Raw genomic sequence first — 14,901 nt, 5'->3', positions numbered from 1 at the left:
AGTTACGTATTGCTCAACTTGTTGCGAGTAAGTGAATAATGCTAATATCAAAGTGATGTCTCTACATTTTGTCACAACACACATACAAGCAGACATACTCAATTCGTCAATGAGTCGACAGTAATAATATAACCGGGTCTCCGGCTACTATCAAAGTTTGATTTTTGGAGTGATCCTATAGCCTTTACGTGTATACTTTAGTCACAAGTTAAAATATGTACCCATTTGGTACCTATGTTAAGTCAAAATTGAAATACCCGGTAGTGAGGCTCAGTTGCGTCCGATTGCCACGAAATTTTCAGGGAAGAAGGCTCATCATGTCTATTTTATGTACTGACGCTTGATTTATTATGGCACCAATCCGTCCGGATTTATTTATGTGGGTTGGGGTTAGGTTGCAGTCAAAACGAGGTCATTTTTTTAAACCATGATAAATGAACAGCAATGTGCAGAATGTGAGCAGACGTGAGTCAATCATCACGCGACCACATCATACAGAGTTAGTTTTATCTGAATTGGATCACCTAGGACATGTGGTTCAGATGTTCCGGGAACCTGGTTCCTGGGTAGTGTGGACACTTTCAAATGGTTCTAAACACTGGGTCTTGCGACATACTCACACCCATGAATTTTGAAAGACAATTCACATAGATGAGTTTTTGAGGAGTTTGAAAATTGAGCTACATCCGGGAAGTGTATCCCAGGAACCTGGTTCCCTCAGAAGTGAGAAATTTCCTTTGATTAGCACTGAAACCCATCTTGCACATATCAAACTCCATGATTTTGAAGAAACACAGATTCAATGATTGAGTTTTGAGAGGTAGTTGGTACATTGGCCCGCCAAGGATTCCTAAGCCTGGTACCTCAAGGAAGTGGACAAATTTGATTAGCATCGTTAAACCCATCTTGCGATTATATCAACCCATGATTTTAGACAGCTCAATTGGAGTTTTGAAGATTTTGGACACATTGACGCCACATCCGAAGTGATCTTCAGAGAAACAGGTTCCTCAAGGAAGGGACAAATAGATTAGCACCGAAACTCGCGACATTTCAAACAGACAAACCGTTCGAAAACGTTCAGAGAACCCTGAATCCAAATCCGAAGTCAAAGACCTGATTCGCTTGAATTGAAGTAGGCAAACTAACACCATAGCGCCATATCCTAATTTGCGACGTATCGAACTCCATGACTTTTGAAAAGACAGGTCATAAATAGATTAATTTGAACCTTTGACCATATCGGCCATAGGAGTGTTCCCTCGCAGCCTGGTTCTCTCAAGGAATTGGAGGATTCTTAGTTAATACGAAACCTATTTTGCGATACATCAAGAATTCATTATTTAGACGACAAACCCAGCAGTGAAGCGGCTATTGAGAGTTTTTGAACTCATTTCCACGTTCGAAAAAACGTTTCCTGGAGCACTAATTCATCATATCTTCTTCTTCTTCTTGGCTCTACACTCCAACTGGAACTTGGTCTGGCTTTTCAACTTAGTGTTCTATTAACATTTACGCAGATATTAATTAAAGCTTCTACTGCCCAGTATGTTTATGTATATTGAGGTAATTCTCCTTAGAAAGCGGGCCACTATTTGCACGAGGTTCTAAAAATGCCTAAATTTATATTCTTTCGAATGCTTTGTGATGTATATTGGATCCGAGGATTAAATTCTTGAAAGATGAACCCTCGTTAGATTATTCACGAAATCATTTTAAGAACCGCCTCGTTTTTGTCAATTGAAACTACCAAAACATCATAACTCCAAATTTCTCAACCACGTATGAGATCAGCATATCGTGAAAAGAGGAAGAGTGTATTCTCAATTTGCAATGAAAAATAGAAGCATTAAGTTATTGAATTTGCACGCCATCTGATGTTCTTTGAAAAATATTTTACGCTGGGTTTGTAACTCACCTATTTTGAATATTATACATCGATGAAAGCTTAGCTAAGCAGGTATATTCCGTTTTATCAACACGGTCCAGTGTGAGGGACAAGGACAAAATCGGAACACCATTTTCGACGATTTTTAAGCTAAAATTCTAAGTAAAAGCATGCATTATTGCTGAAAGTGTGAGATTTTTAGGTTCTAACATTTTAAAATGCTAAAGACTGTCCATAAGCCACGTAAACTGCTAGTGCGTGGAAAGGTTTAGTGAAAAGACAAGAGAAATATATATTTATCATCAATGGTGACTGGTTGAGTTCACGCAAGGGAGGATGTAAGGAAATCGTCCATAAATGATCTTACGGAAAATTAGCTTGTCAATCCCTCACTCATTCATTGTCACTATTTGTAGTGAAATTTCATATAAATTGATATCAGTAGTACATGCTTTGAAACCCTCCTTCCTCTCCTCCGCGTGACGTCAATCTAAGAAGCGTTCCCTAAGATAAGGTGGCAGTCGCTTGATAACATAACAATAAGTTTGCATAAATGTTGTTGACCCTTAAACCGCTTCTTTCAGGACGGATAGGTATATGCCCAGCGTTTGAGATTAGGCAGAAAAACTACTGAAGAGAGCTTAGGTCCCCAGTTCTTCAGCAAAAATGCTTTACCAGAATGTCGGTACCGGGAAAATATTCGAAGTCAAGTTTGACCTGAAGACCTAGATATCAAAACCTGGAAAGAATTTTGCTTCGACAGTTTGTGATGAATCTGAAATATTTGGATCCTATAACACATAGTTTAATAAATTTGAACACTCAATCAAGTTTTAGTATCTTGATCGTTGAACAGCGATAGTTTTTCTATAAGAGATGTCAAGGTTTCCAAAACGTTTTCGAATTGCAACCCACGGTATCTACCAACACAACCAAGCATGGCAAGTCATACATCACGTCATATACCCAATCTGCGTCCATAGGCACATGCGCATAATTTAAACCAGTTTTCTCTGATGGTCAAGGTAGTTCCAAACGTTCCAAGTAATTCCGTGCCGGACAAATCTAGGACAATAACTCGTAAATGGTCCTCCAACATCATATGTACCTTAACATAGTTTAATAACATGTGCGCACCATCAAACTAATTTCTTGAATTTGGATATTCAAGGTACTCCAAAACATTCATCGAGTTCAGCTTCCGGTATCTACCAGTTAATCAATCAAAGTTTTGCAATGTCTTTGGAATATCAGGCGATAATGTAAACACAATTTTCTGGAATACGGGTGTCATGGTTAGATCCGGTCGGTCAGAATATTTTCCGTTTGGAAAGCTTGTTCTAGATTCCCTGGGCATTAGCGTTCCCTTTGTACTTAGCTCAAGATACATACTCAAGTAATGGTCATAAAGTTATTTCAAGAAATTACTCAAACGCTGATTGTTCTTGAAAGCAAAGATTCAAACGACGATTTGACGAATCTGATAGTCCTCTCCACGCAAACCAACACCACCAATAGGTAGGTGAGGTCCTCTACTTTGAATCTTTGTTTGCAAAGCGATAGGCCGTTTTGAAAAATTTTTATCTTGAATTCAATAAAGGAAATGTTAATAAGAATCTAAGATTGAAAAAGCCGGTGAAGTTCATTTGGAATGTAGAGCCATAGCAAAGAAGAAGAAGAAAAGATGTTCAGAGTTCAAAATTATCTTGGACATAAGATCAAGATATCTATTAGATGCAGAATAACTAAGAGGTGTTTGTGTCGAGCAATTTAGCTGCGGACTTTTTGTTGAGGCGTATAACGACTCTGACGATTATAAAACAATACGATCGGTCGAATATTTTAGCTGGCAATCCATAAAGGCCTGCAATGGTTCTAGCTAGTGATGATTGAAGTCATATAAGCTAAATGGTTTCACTAAGATGTCAGTATCTAACATCATTTATAAGTTGGATCATTGGATAGGTCAAAGCCGTTTTGACGTAGGACTTACGTCTCTTCTTTACTATACTGGTGTCATTTAGATTTTTGGAAATCGAGCGTTACGCTGGAAGGGAAGATTTGAAGTCTACTAGCGCCTTTATCTTTCGATGGATTTTTAAGATTTATATATCAATCGACTCGGACCTTCCACCATTTGCCTATTTCATTGAAACTTAATATTATTAACGTTAAGCTGTGAAAATTCAATTCTTGTCAAAGCCAGTAAGAAATTTCATATGTAACCAATCCGTGTATTCCCTAACACGGACACTCAGAATGCGGTATGTGACGGTCCTTCGGGTTTAACGAAAGATTTTCTTTGTGTATAAAGAAGCAGTGCCTGCCGTGTGCGAATCATTACAATATGTGACAGCAGCGCGTACTGACGTGCTTTTGCTCGCATTTTCGTTTCGTTCGTTCGTTCGTTCGTTTGCTATTTATCTACAGCGACAGCATGCAGTCGCGGTAGAACTGCCGGTGGATCCGAATATGCATGAGTGGGCGCATTTTTTTGTCATTCTGTGTAATGATGGTCGGATGCAGTGGTGTCGGTTGCGATGGATGCAATCGCCATCGCATCGCTCGGAGCTCATGGCTGAGGCCGATGATGGCTGAGGCAGCGAGGGCAGCAGTGGTGTATAGGAAGAAGAAAGTTAGAGATTTGGTCTGCATTCCGAAAAGTGGACACTGATGAAAATAAAAAAAATGGATTAAAATAATTACTTTCATTTATTTGCAGAAGGCATTAGCAATTAAAGATGCACAAACCAGCAATGGTGTTAATATCTATTTTAGATAAGAAAATTTCGCTGCATTATAGTAAATCTTTTAAAAGTCCGCAAAAATAATTTTGAAGAATATTTAAATAAACATTATCTTATTCTTTTGTTTTCATTTTCGAGAAATTGATTATTAAATTTGACGTAGACTCGGAGTTTGGAATCAAAACATTTAATAATTTTTCGTTGATGTATTAGCAGTACCTCCTCCATTTTAGTAGAGCTACTGCTCCTTGACTTATTTCTTATTGTTGTAATTTTTTCAGCAGTAAGCACAATAGTTAGCAAAAAGAAGCAACGAAAGTGGTGTCTGTATTTCTTTGTTGGGAAAACGGGATGTTCCCCAAAATAGCTCATTTTGCCCTAAGTTTGAAAATTTTATAAATAGAATTTTTAACTTCCAATACTATCATCAATAAATATATGATGCCCACATTTGCTTGAGTAAATAAGGACTCAATGTTAGAAAAAAGCAATTCTAATTATGTATTTAATTACTGATTTTATTTCCAGAAGTTTGAATAAACAAATTGCTAATAATTCTACACAGCATGGAAGTTGTCGTTTTCAATATCAATATCAATATCAATACTATAATCAAACTCCATAGATCAAAAGTTAGAAGTTAAATGTAAATACGCTACGTTTATACAAGTCCTACAATCTATTCGCGGTTATGTTGAAGACATTACCCATTGCTCGTTTGAAAATCGGTAGTCAAATGATCTGAAATGCATGACGTTTTGAAGAGTAATATGATATGATAATATGTAATAAAGTCGGAATTGAGATGTGGAACGAAATTCTTGGAAAATTGTTCGAAAAGACTATAAAGTAACCGTGAAAATATTTTGTATGCATCATTTGTTCCAACGATTCGATATCGAGTCTTAGAACATCAACTCACGGAAGTCCACTGTAACGTAAAGAATTAAGTGATATTCTACCAGCTCGATGGGACTGCTGGAATGTTGTGAAGCGTACTTGGATATATCATTTAGGACTTGGTTGAACGGGTAGATTACATGTTCGGAACTCCAGGACATTTTAGATAACAGAGAATACTTGTAGAAGTTGTAAAAGTGTGACCATTCTAACGGCTCGACGGATCTGTGGGATGTTTAGCGATACACAGGTACATCTTTCAGGACTTGGTTGAGCAACTAGATCACATGTTCTGAACTCAAGGACGTTTTGAACAACCGAAAAGACCTGTAACCGCTTGTAAAAATAATGAGTGAAATACTATCGGCTAAATGGATCTGCTGGGATATTCAACGATGCATGGATACCCGAGTAGACGAAAATAGCTCAATAATATCAAATCTTGATAAGATAGCAAAATGAGATATGGACATGATTGATATAAGAGATAAAAGATCAGACGAAAATATCTAAATTTGCCCTAAAACATCATGAGGAGATCAACTACTATTTGTAAAAGTAATCAATATCATGCTATTGGTTTGTTCTTATCAAAACATATTTCGATATTGAAATGATATTTCGGTGCAAATTTCTTGATATTGTTGGCTGTTCTTTTCTCTTATATCAATCAAGTCCATATCATGTTTTGTTATTCTGTTCATGCCTTCTGCCGGGTAAGATTGTCCGGGCTTGGTTGATCGGGTAGATCAATACTACTGATTTGAATTTGGCAAGGATGTTTTGAGAAACTAAAGGCCTATAAAACATTTTTGACAAATTGGCAACCACGCCTTTTCTCGGAAGGCTAACTGGAGACAGATCCATCCATCCAAATTTATGTTTGCCTGAAACCCATTTTACGAAATAATAAATTGCATAACATGAAAAAACAAAGTCAAAACAGTCGATGTGGTCAATGTATCTGAAGCTCTCAAAATTCATCTTGTTTGACTTTCAAAATCATAAAGTTTGATTCGTAGCAAGATAGATTTCTGAGCTAATCAAAATGTGCACTTTCCCATGAACACTTTCGGACGTGGCCAACATGTCCAAAAATTATCAAAAATTTATCTATAGAGCTTGTTTTTCAAAATCATGAACCAAGAAAATTATCTAGCTGTACAGTGAAAACTGTATGCAGTAAAACCTCCTTGAGTCGATATTGAAGGGACCGTCGACTCATGGATATATCGAGATGTGGAATAGAAAATCCTTGAGTAGCTATTTGAAAGGACCATCACAGTAACCCAGAAAGTATTTTTATTATTGAATAATAATATTGAATAATTCTCAAAACTCATCTATTGTGCCTGTCCTTCAAAATCATGGAGTTTGATATGTCGCAAGTTACTCGAAATTTGTCCGGTTCCCTGTGGAAACCAGGTTCCCGAGAACACTTCCGGCCGTGACCAATGTGTGTAAAACGTCTGAAATGCTCATCTAGTGAGCTTATCTTTCAAAATCGAGTTTGACTGTCGCAAGATGGTTTTGGAGCAAATCGAAACTTGTCTACTGCCCTGAGGCAACCAGGTCCCTGTGATCACTACCGCAACGCGGCCACTACCGCACGCGGCCAACTAAATACCACAAAAAAACTTCGTATTAATACTAAATATGAACGGGGCTACTCGTTTGGCATAAGTCCATTTGGTATAAGTGCGTTTGGAATTATGCGCATTGCATAAAAACCATTGACATAACGACCGTTTGACAAGAAAAATAGTCAGTAATGATTTTAGAGACATTTAGCATAACGACCATTTGGTATAATGACATTGGCATACAAATTGAAAAATTCATAAAACTCTAGGCAAAAGCTAATACTGGGTAAATTTAAATTTAATTTTTTAAATGAAGAAATGATTTGCTAATTGCCTCCAGAAAAATGTAATTTTAGAAAAAAACTGTCCAAATGCTTAATTTGAATGGAAGAATGATCTACTCATTTCTTCCAACCAAATGCGATGCATGCTTTCTCGTTATAAGAGCAATCGTGAGCTTTGAAGGTGGAATCATCAGGTCATTTATCTTATTCGGTTCGTATGGTGAAAGAAATCATATACATTTCGACTTTTGCGATCTTCTAGTCTTCTGCCTTCTTTCGGAAGAAAGCGTACTAGAAGCGGTCATTTACTCTTTTGCCTTTTCAGGCAAATGCATGCTTTAAAGAAGTCATCTACTCTTGCCTTTTTAGGGCAAATGCATACTTTTAAAGAAGGTTATCTACCTTTTGCATTATCCGGCAAATGCGTACCCTTAAAAAAATGAGTCATTTAGTCTTTTGCCTTTTCCGGGCAATGCATACTTTTGAAGAAGTATTATCTACTCGTTTGCCTTTTTTCGGGCAAACGCATACTTTAAGAAGAGTCATCTACTCTTGCATTATCTCGGCAAATGCGTACTAAAATTAGGCATTTATTTTTTAACTTTTCCGCAAAATGCATACCTTTTGAAGAAGTAGTTATCTACTCGTTTGACTTTCTGGGCAAACGCATACTTAAAGAAGGTGTCATCTACTTCTAAGAATGGAAATCATATATTCTTTACGACCATTGCATTTGATACTTTTCAACGAATATTCCAAATGTTCATTATTACCAAAATGAGCTACAATTTAAATAATGTCAAACGCCCTTTACATTTAATATGCTAAATGGCATTATAACAAGCATTATGCCATATCTTCTCCAATATAACACGAATATATATGAAATAGTATAAGCTCCTTTATATATATGTGTTAATCAAACAAATGCAAATGGGCTCCATTTCAGCAAATGATGTGCTTAAAGAGGCCTTATATGTCGTTTTGCCTTATTCAGGAAATGCGTGCTCAATATAAGTATTTTTGAATAGAAGTATAGTATCTGGCTTTTCTAAGTTAAAGATGACAGCGGAAACATATGTTTTTAGACTGATATCTTTTCTGAGAACGAGGTCATTCTGGTTTTGTTTCAGGGTCATTCTAGATTTCGTTTTCGGGAAATAGTACATTCAGGAATATCATTCTGAGAATTGGTCGTTCTGGGAAATGGAATTCGGAAATACCATCTGGGGAACTGATTCTGGATTGGTATTCTGGGCGTGACCTACAACCGTCCTGGTGATCCAATTGTATCAAAGTGACTTCTGATGCGGTCAATGATGATTGACCACGTTGTCATCAACATTCTGAGCACTTTCGTTCATTTATCAATGGTTTAAAAAATGAGCCTGTTTTAACTGCACCTGACCAGGACCCCCTAAATAAATCGACCGGATTGGCACCATGAGTCAAATCAATCATGTACCAAAAAAGACATGATAAAATTTCATGGCAATCGGACGATAAATAAGCCAACACCGGTTATTTCAATTTTGATTTCTAGGTCACACGAAACGGGTTAAGAAATCAAGATAAAACTTGTATAGAAAACATGATTGCGGCTCGTAACGTTTCATCAAACGAAGACTTTCAAATGAACAAATCATTGAAAAAATTATTCATACTTAGCATCCACAAACAAGTTTGACGGTTCGTGACATGGTAGAAGAAAACCGTGTTCGAGAGCAACCTGTTTGCGTTACGTTTACTCATATGAGTGCATGGGGAGGTTCCTTCATCAGTGGAAAAATTTAGAGAAAAAGTAGAACCTTGGAAACTTGACATGGCATGATATAGAAAATGAAATTAAAATGTCTCTAGAACGTTATAGAATTTTTTTGCCAAACAATTTTAGTTTGTGGGTTAGAAATTCAACAATCTTAAGCATTAACTGCTTATTCAAAATAAATTCGAGATATCATGTTCATTTTTGTGGTTCCAAGATTTTTTGAAACGTCTTAATTTTTGTTTATAACAAAAATAAACTTCATTCTATACCCACCGTATGAAATTTCAATGATTCTACTTTTTCTTTCGATGACAGCTGGTGGTCTTCTCTCCCCTATTGCGTGGAAAGAGAGAAGTCAGTTTCACGTGACATTAATGGGCGACCCAATGAGTCCTACACACATCAAACATTCGTGATTACCCACCACTCCGTAACGTTTTGTATGTTAAACCATTTTTGTAGTATGGACAGTTCTCAAATGACACATACCGTAATACATCCTAATTTGTTAAGCTATACATGTACAAGCCCTAATTTACTTAAAAGAAACTTTTCTAAATTTCTAAGCATTGTGATACTGTATCAATAAACCGAAAGCTTTCTATCCTTATTTCAGAAGCACATTCAATTCGCGTAACGTTACACCATATTTTGTATCCTAGTGTAACTTCAAGAAAAATATTCCGATTTGGATATTATAATGAAAAGCTCTTGACGAGTACTAGAGAATCGAAATATTATTTTCTAATATTTTACTTTTGTATAGCATCAATTATACCACTATTTTTGTAACGACATCATTTCAATGTTACTGTTTTAAAGTACAAATATTTATGAAACTAAAATTTTTGAAGCTAATCAATATACACAAAAGGTCATTAAAATACTGGTGCAATTACATTATTCACTAAACATTTGCACTCAAACAGGTACGATGGAGCCATTTGTAAAAAAATGATTAGGAGTCTTTTTTCATACTAAAGTCTGCTACTCTGCCGTAATCTGGAAAGTGACAATGGCCATTTTAAAACATGCATGTTTTCCATTTTTCTGTTAAAAGAGCGCGATAGTGGTACTCGGTAACACCATGTTTGGGAAAATGGCGTATACGTCACTTTTCAGATTACGCGACTGCTTTGATTGGCTATTAAACATGCTCCCAAAACATTTTTCAGTGGATAAAATGTTTTCTGTAATTCAATATGTGTTTTCGATGTCTTAGATATTGGATCCTAATTTTTGATTTGAAATGTTGGTCCCTTGGTGTAGAAGTGCGTGGATGTGTCTTGTATGCATTGATTTTGGGGGTCGGTCGAGATGGTCGAGACTCCTCCCCTCATTTGGAAAAGGGGGCTACACAAAATGAACACAATTCATTACTCATTCGAAAATTATTAAAAGCGAATGGAACCAAATTTGGCATGGAGGTTTTGGAAGGAAAAATATGTTTCTGTGGTGGTTCAAACCCTCACCCTTCTAGAAAGGGGCTCCCCAAATGAAGCCACATTTTGCATAACTCGGGAACTAATCAGAATAAATTAACAACCTTTGCGTGTGTGTTACGAGTGTAAGATCTACCACGGTCACATTGTCAGCTACAGGCAAATCTGACCCAACGAATACCTTCCCAATATCCAACCCATGGTACCATGAGGGTGTCGCTGAGTCGTAGGCCTCTCGTTAAGTAAGTATTACATCAACACTTTCTTCCCCTCCCAATTATTCGGTGAAGATGGGCGTAGGAGTAGTAATCCTCATGCTTTTGTGATTTTTTCCTAGATTGAAATCAAGGACACCACCTATCTTGATTTCTGATAGCAACTGCAAAAGGATTTCAAAAGAAAAACATGAGTATCACAGTATCCAACTACGAAGTATGCTATGCTATGCTAACTAATCGGAGAATAGATTAATTTAGGCGAAACAAAGTTCGTCGGGTCTGCTAGGTAACTGTCCATTTGGACCCCTAGAGGAAGTGCATTCAGTATATGCTTATATATTGAAATACAGGTTCGATATGGGCAGAAATGACACATTTCAAAGATAAAAGTCTTAGTTATGAAATAGAAATTTGAAATGAGTTATATTGATAAATCAGTAAAATTTTCCATTTCTGATTTACCCTGGTCGAATTGAGCCGAAGCCAAGTCTCATCTTTCACTGGCTTACTGCATCATGAGAAGATTCCTGCGTTTCAAATTCACAATTTCGAACAAAACTTATGTGTACGTTCTAGATTTTCAGTGATGTTACTTTTAAGCGTAACGCATTGTAACGCTTGCCTTCTTGAACAAACTAATTTCCTCGAAATTTCATCTAAATATCGCTTTTCGCTCGGAAACCAGTGAAACATGCTGAACAATATTAATTTCCTGAAGGCAAGGGGAATTAGCAGCGAGCATTGTTTTAGTTCAGAAATCAGAAAAATGTAACCAGGAGGAGGAGGGTCCAAATCAAGTTGGTTACCTTAGTTGCAAATAACTCTGACTGGATAGCTCAGGTTTCGTCACCTTCAATTATATCATTACAGAATAGAGCTACTTAGTAATGTAAGCCAAATCAGAGTCCTTGATCAACTTGATGAAACATTTCGACGAATATTTCAAAAATTTTCCATACGAATTGAAGCGTCCGAAGTTTTAATATGTCCGAAATTTCATTGTCCACTTTAGTTAACGTCTGGCGGACGTATCTTGTATACTCCGATTCCTTTTACTGGGGATGCGTTCAAAAAGTTCTGATTCAAAATTTGAAAATCCGTGTAAAAAAGTTTTATGAATCATGCAAAATGGAGCAACTTTCCAAATTTTGATTGGGATTTTTGACGACCGTGCAAAACAATCCGTGTAAAAACAGAATCGAGTTGTATAACCCTTAGATTTTCCATACTGAGATAATAGCCTTTGAGTTTCAAATCGCTTCTTCCATATCCATAGAAACTTTAAAAATCTAATAAATAGAAACATCATCGTATCTTATTGAAATTTTGCTGAGTTGTTCAATCATCATTCGGTCGTATTACCGTGAAGCGATTTAGTTGATTTAAACATTGTTTAGACTTTGTGCAATCAGGTCATGTAAGTTCTTTTCAATATAGGACGCATGATTTGTATTTTTTCACTTATGTGCATATTAGAAATAAACCCTATTCATTGATTAACTCATAAGTGACGAAAAGTCAAATGGGACTGTTATGCGAGTATTGGCAGGATAGGCGTAAATAATACGGCACAAAAAGACGAAAGGCATCTGTTTCGATTCTACTCAAAATTAAGCACTTCACGAAAAAATATTTGGTAGGCGTAGTAGCGGACACCTCCTTACATAACGGTACTAAATATTTTCATGAAATTCTAATTTGAGAAACCCAGTTGATGTCTTTCACCATACAATTTCGGCGCTAACTCATGTGGCTATTTGCATATACGATAGCGCCTGGATGTGGATGCGGTGAGTAGAAAATCAGCCACTGCCAGTAATTCATTCTGAGATCTATTTTTAAGTGTGATACTAAATATTTATGTAAACATCTGTTAAATATACATTCTATATCAATCTAAGAAGTATTTGGGTATAATTATAATTATTCCTTTCTTCTAATTTTTAGCTGAGCGTGCGTTGGATACCATGTAATTTTGATTTGATCAAAGGACGTCCAATTCGTATCATGTGGTCACAACTGATCCATCCCTTCGTAAGTCTGGAGTTGGCAATGTTTTATAAAGAACTTGGATAAGAATATCGACAACAAAGCTATATACGACACTTTTCGGCTTTTGGCAATATCCTTAGCTGTAAGTTGCCCAAGATGAAAAGGGAAATTCAAAAGGCTATGGTTTTGTACATTTCGAAACCGAGGAATCTGCTAACATCCATCGAAAAGGTGAACGGTATGTTGCTCAATGCCAAAAAGGTATACGTTGGTCGATTCATTCCACGCAAGGAGCGTGAAGGAGCTGGGAGGAAAGCTAAGTTATTCACTAACGTGTATGTGAAAAATTTTGGCGATGAGTTGAATGACGAAACTCTCAAAAGAAATGTTGAGAAGTACGGAACCATTACTAGCCATCGTGTCATGATTAAAGACGGTAAGAGTCGAGGATTCGGGTTGTTGCGTTTGAAAATCCTGAATCTGCGATATCTCTGTTCCAGGAACTGAATCGAAGAACTTGGTGATGAAAAGGCTCTATATGTAGGTCGTGCAGAGAAGGAATGAACGTCAAATGGAGCTTAAACGCGCTTTGAACAATTGAAAATGGAACGTTCACTCGTTCCAAGGTGTCAATCTTTACGTCAAGAATTGGATGATTCAATTGACGACGAGCGTTACAAAGAGTTTTCTCCATTTGGCACTATACCATCTGCTAAGGTTATGTTGGAAGAGGGCCGTTCAAAAGTTGGATTGTTTGCTTTTCTGCTGCCGAGGAAGCTACCAAGGCTGTTACCGAGATGAACGGACGTGATCGCCTGAAGGCAAACCGTTGTATGTTGCACTTGCGCAAGGAAGATCGTAAGGCTCACTTGGCCTCGCAGTATATGCAACGAATGGCCAATATGCGCGCAGCATATGGAAATCTTTCAACCTGGTGGTAATGGCGGGTATGTACCAACCTCTCACAGCCACAACGATTCTTTTCGAAACAAGTTAGCCAAATTCACCTCAGGATGGTTCCGTGCAAAATGCTAATCAGAATGCTGTTGCTGCCATGCTGCAGGTGGAGCCTATCCTGCTCAGGCAGCAGCTACCGCAGGTAATCAGTACCGCCAGGCAACTAACGTTCGCGCTAATCAACAGCAAGCTCCGAATGCCCAAGCAGCTCAAGCTGCCTCGCCAGCTATGCGCAACTCTGCTCGTCCAATCACTGGACAACAGGCTGGAGGTAATATGCAAGCACGCCCTGTAGCACCTCAAATGGCAGCCAATCAAGCTCGGTCAAACTACAAGTACACACAGAATATGCGTAATCCACCTACTCAGGCTGTGCAATGGCAGCTCAGCCAGTTTTCCAACAAGCTGTCCTTGTAAAAGGTAATACAAATTGCCTATTGTACAAGAAATAAGTATAATTATGTTTTTAATTCTTTTTCAGGACAAGAGCCTCTCACTGCATCTAGCTGGCTCAGCTCAACCTGCTGAACAAAAGCAGATGCTTGGTGACGTCTGTTCCCTTAATCGAGCCAATGTATCCCTCGATTGCTGGTAAACATCACTGGAATGTTGTTGAGATCGACAACTCCGGAGTTGGTTCACATGTTGGAACATAGCGAATCGCTTAAGGCCAAGGTTGATGAAGCCGTTGCTGTACTGCACGCTCATCAACAGAAAACTCAACACAGTAAACGTACACGGATTTATCGTTTTGTCATCACATGTAATCATTCAACGTAAGCAAAGCATGTGCATTCATATTGCATTAAATATTCTTACATATAATAAGCTTCCGGTAAGAATCAATTTTATTTTCCGACTTCAAGAAAATGGTCAAAAAGATGGTAGGAAATGGAAGCAAAATTATCTAATCTTCGATTGACAGATTGACAAAGAAAATGTGTTTCGCTGAAATGATACTTCCTTTCAGTATATTCAATTTGTTGAACCAATTCTGTATCTGAGGAGGCTAAACATGAGCTTCTATAAATATCGCAAATCCACTTTATTAAATGGATACTTCAATAAATATTCTTTTCGCACTATAAATCTGCGTATTATCTACATTACCAAAGCTGAGCA

The 14,901-nt window shown here is 37.3% G+C and overlaps 1 pseudogene; it reads left to right on the top strand.

Annotated features, from left to right (window-relative positions):
* Positions 1 to 14,559, top strand: part of LOC134204617 (polyadenylate-binding protein-like) — a 22,792-nt pseudogene extending 8,233 nt beyond the window's left edge.
* Positions 14,560 to 14,901: the final 342 nt, after the last annotated feature.

This window comes from Armigeres subalbatus, unplaced genomic scaffold (assembly GCF_024139115.2).
Source record: "Armigeres subalbatus isolate Guangzhou_Male unplaced genomic scaffold, GZ_Asu_2 Contig750, whole genome shotgun sequence".
In the NCBI taxonomy this organism is placed as follows: Eukaryota; Metazoa; Arthropoda; class Insecta; order Diptera; family Culicidae; genus Armigeres; species Armigeres subalbatus.
This window is presented reverse-complemented; position numbering and strand designations above follow the sequence as displayed.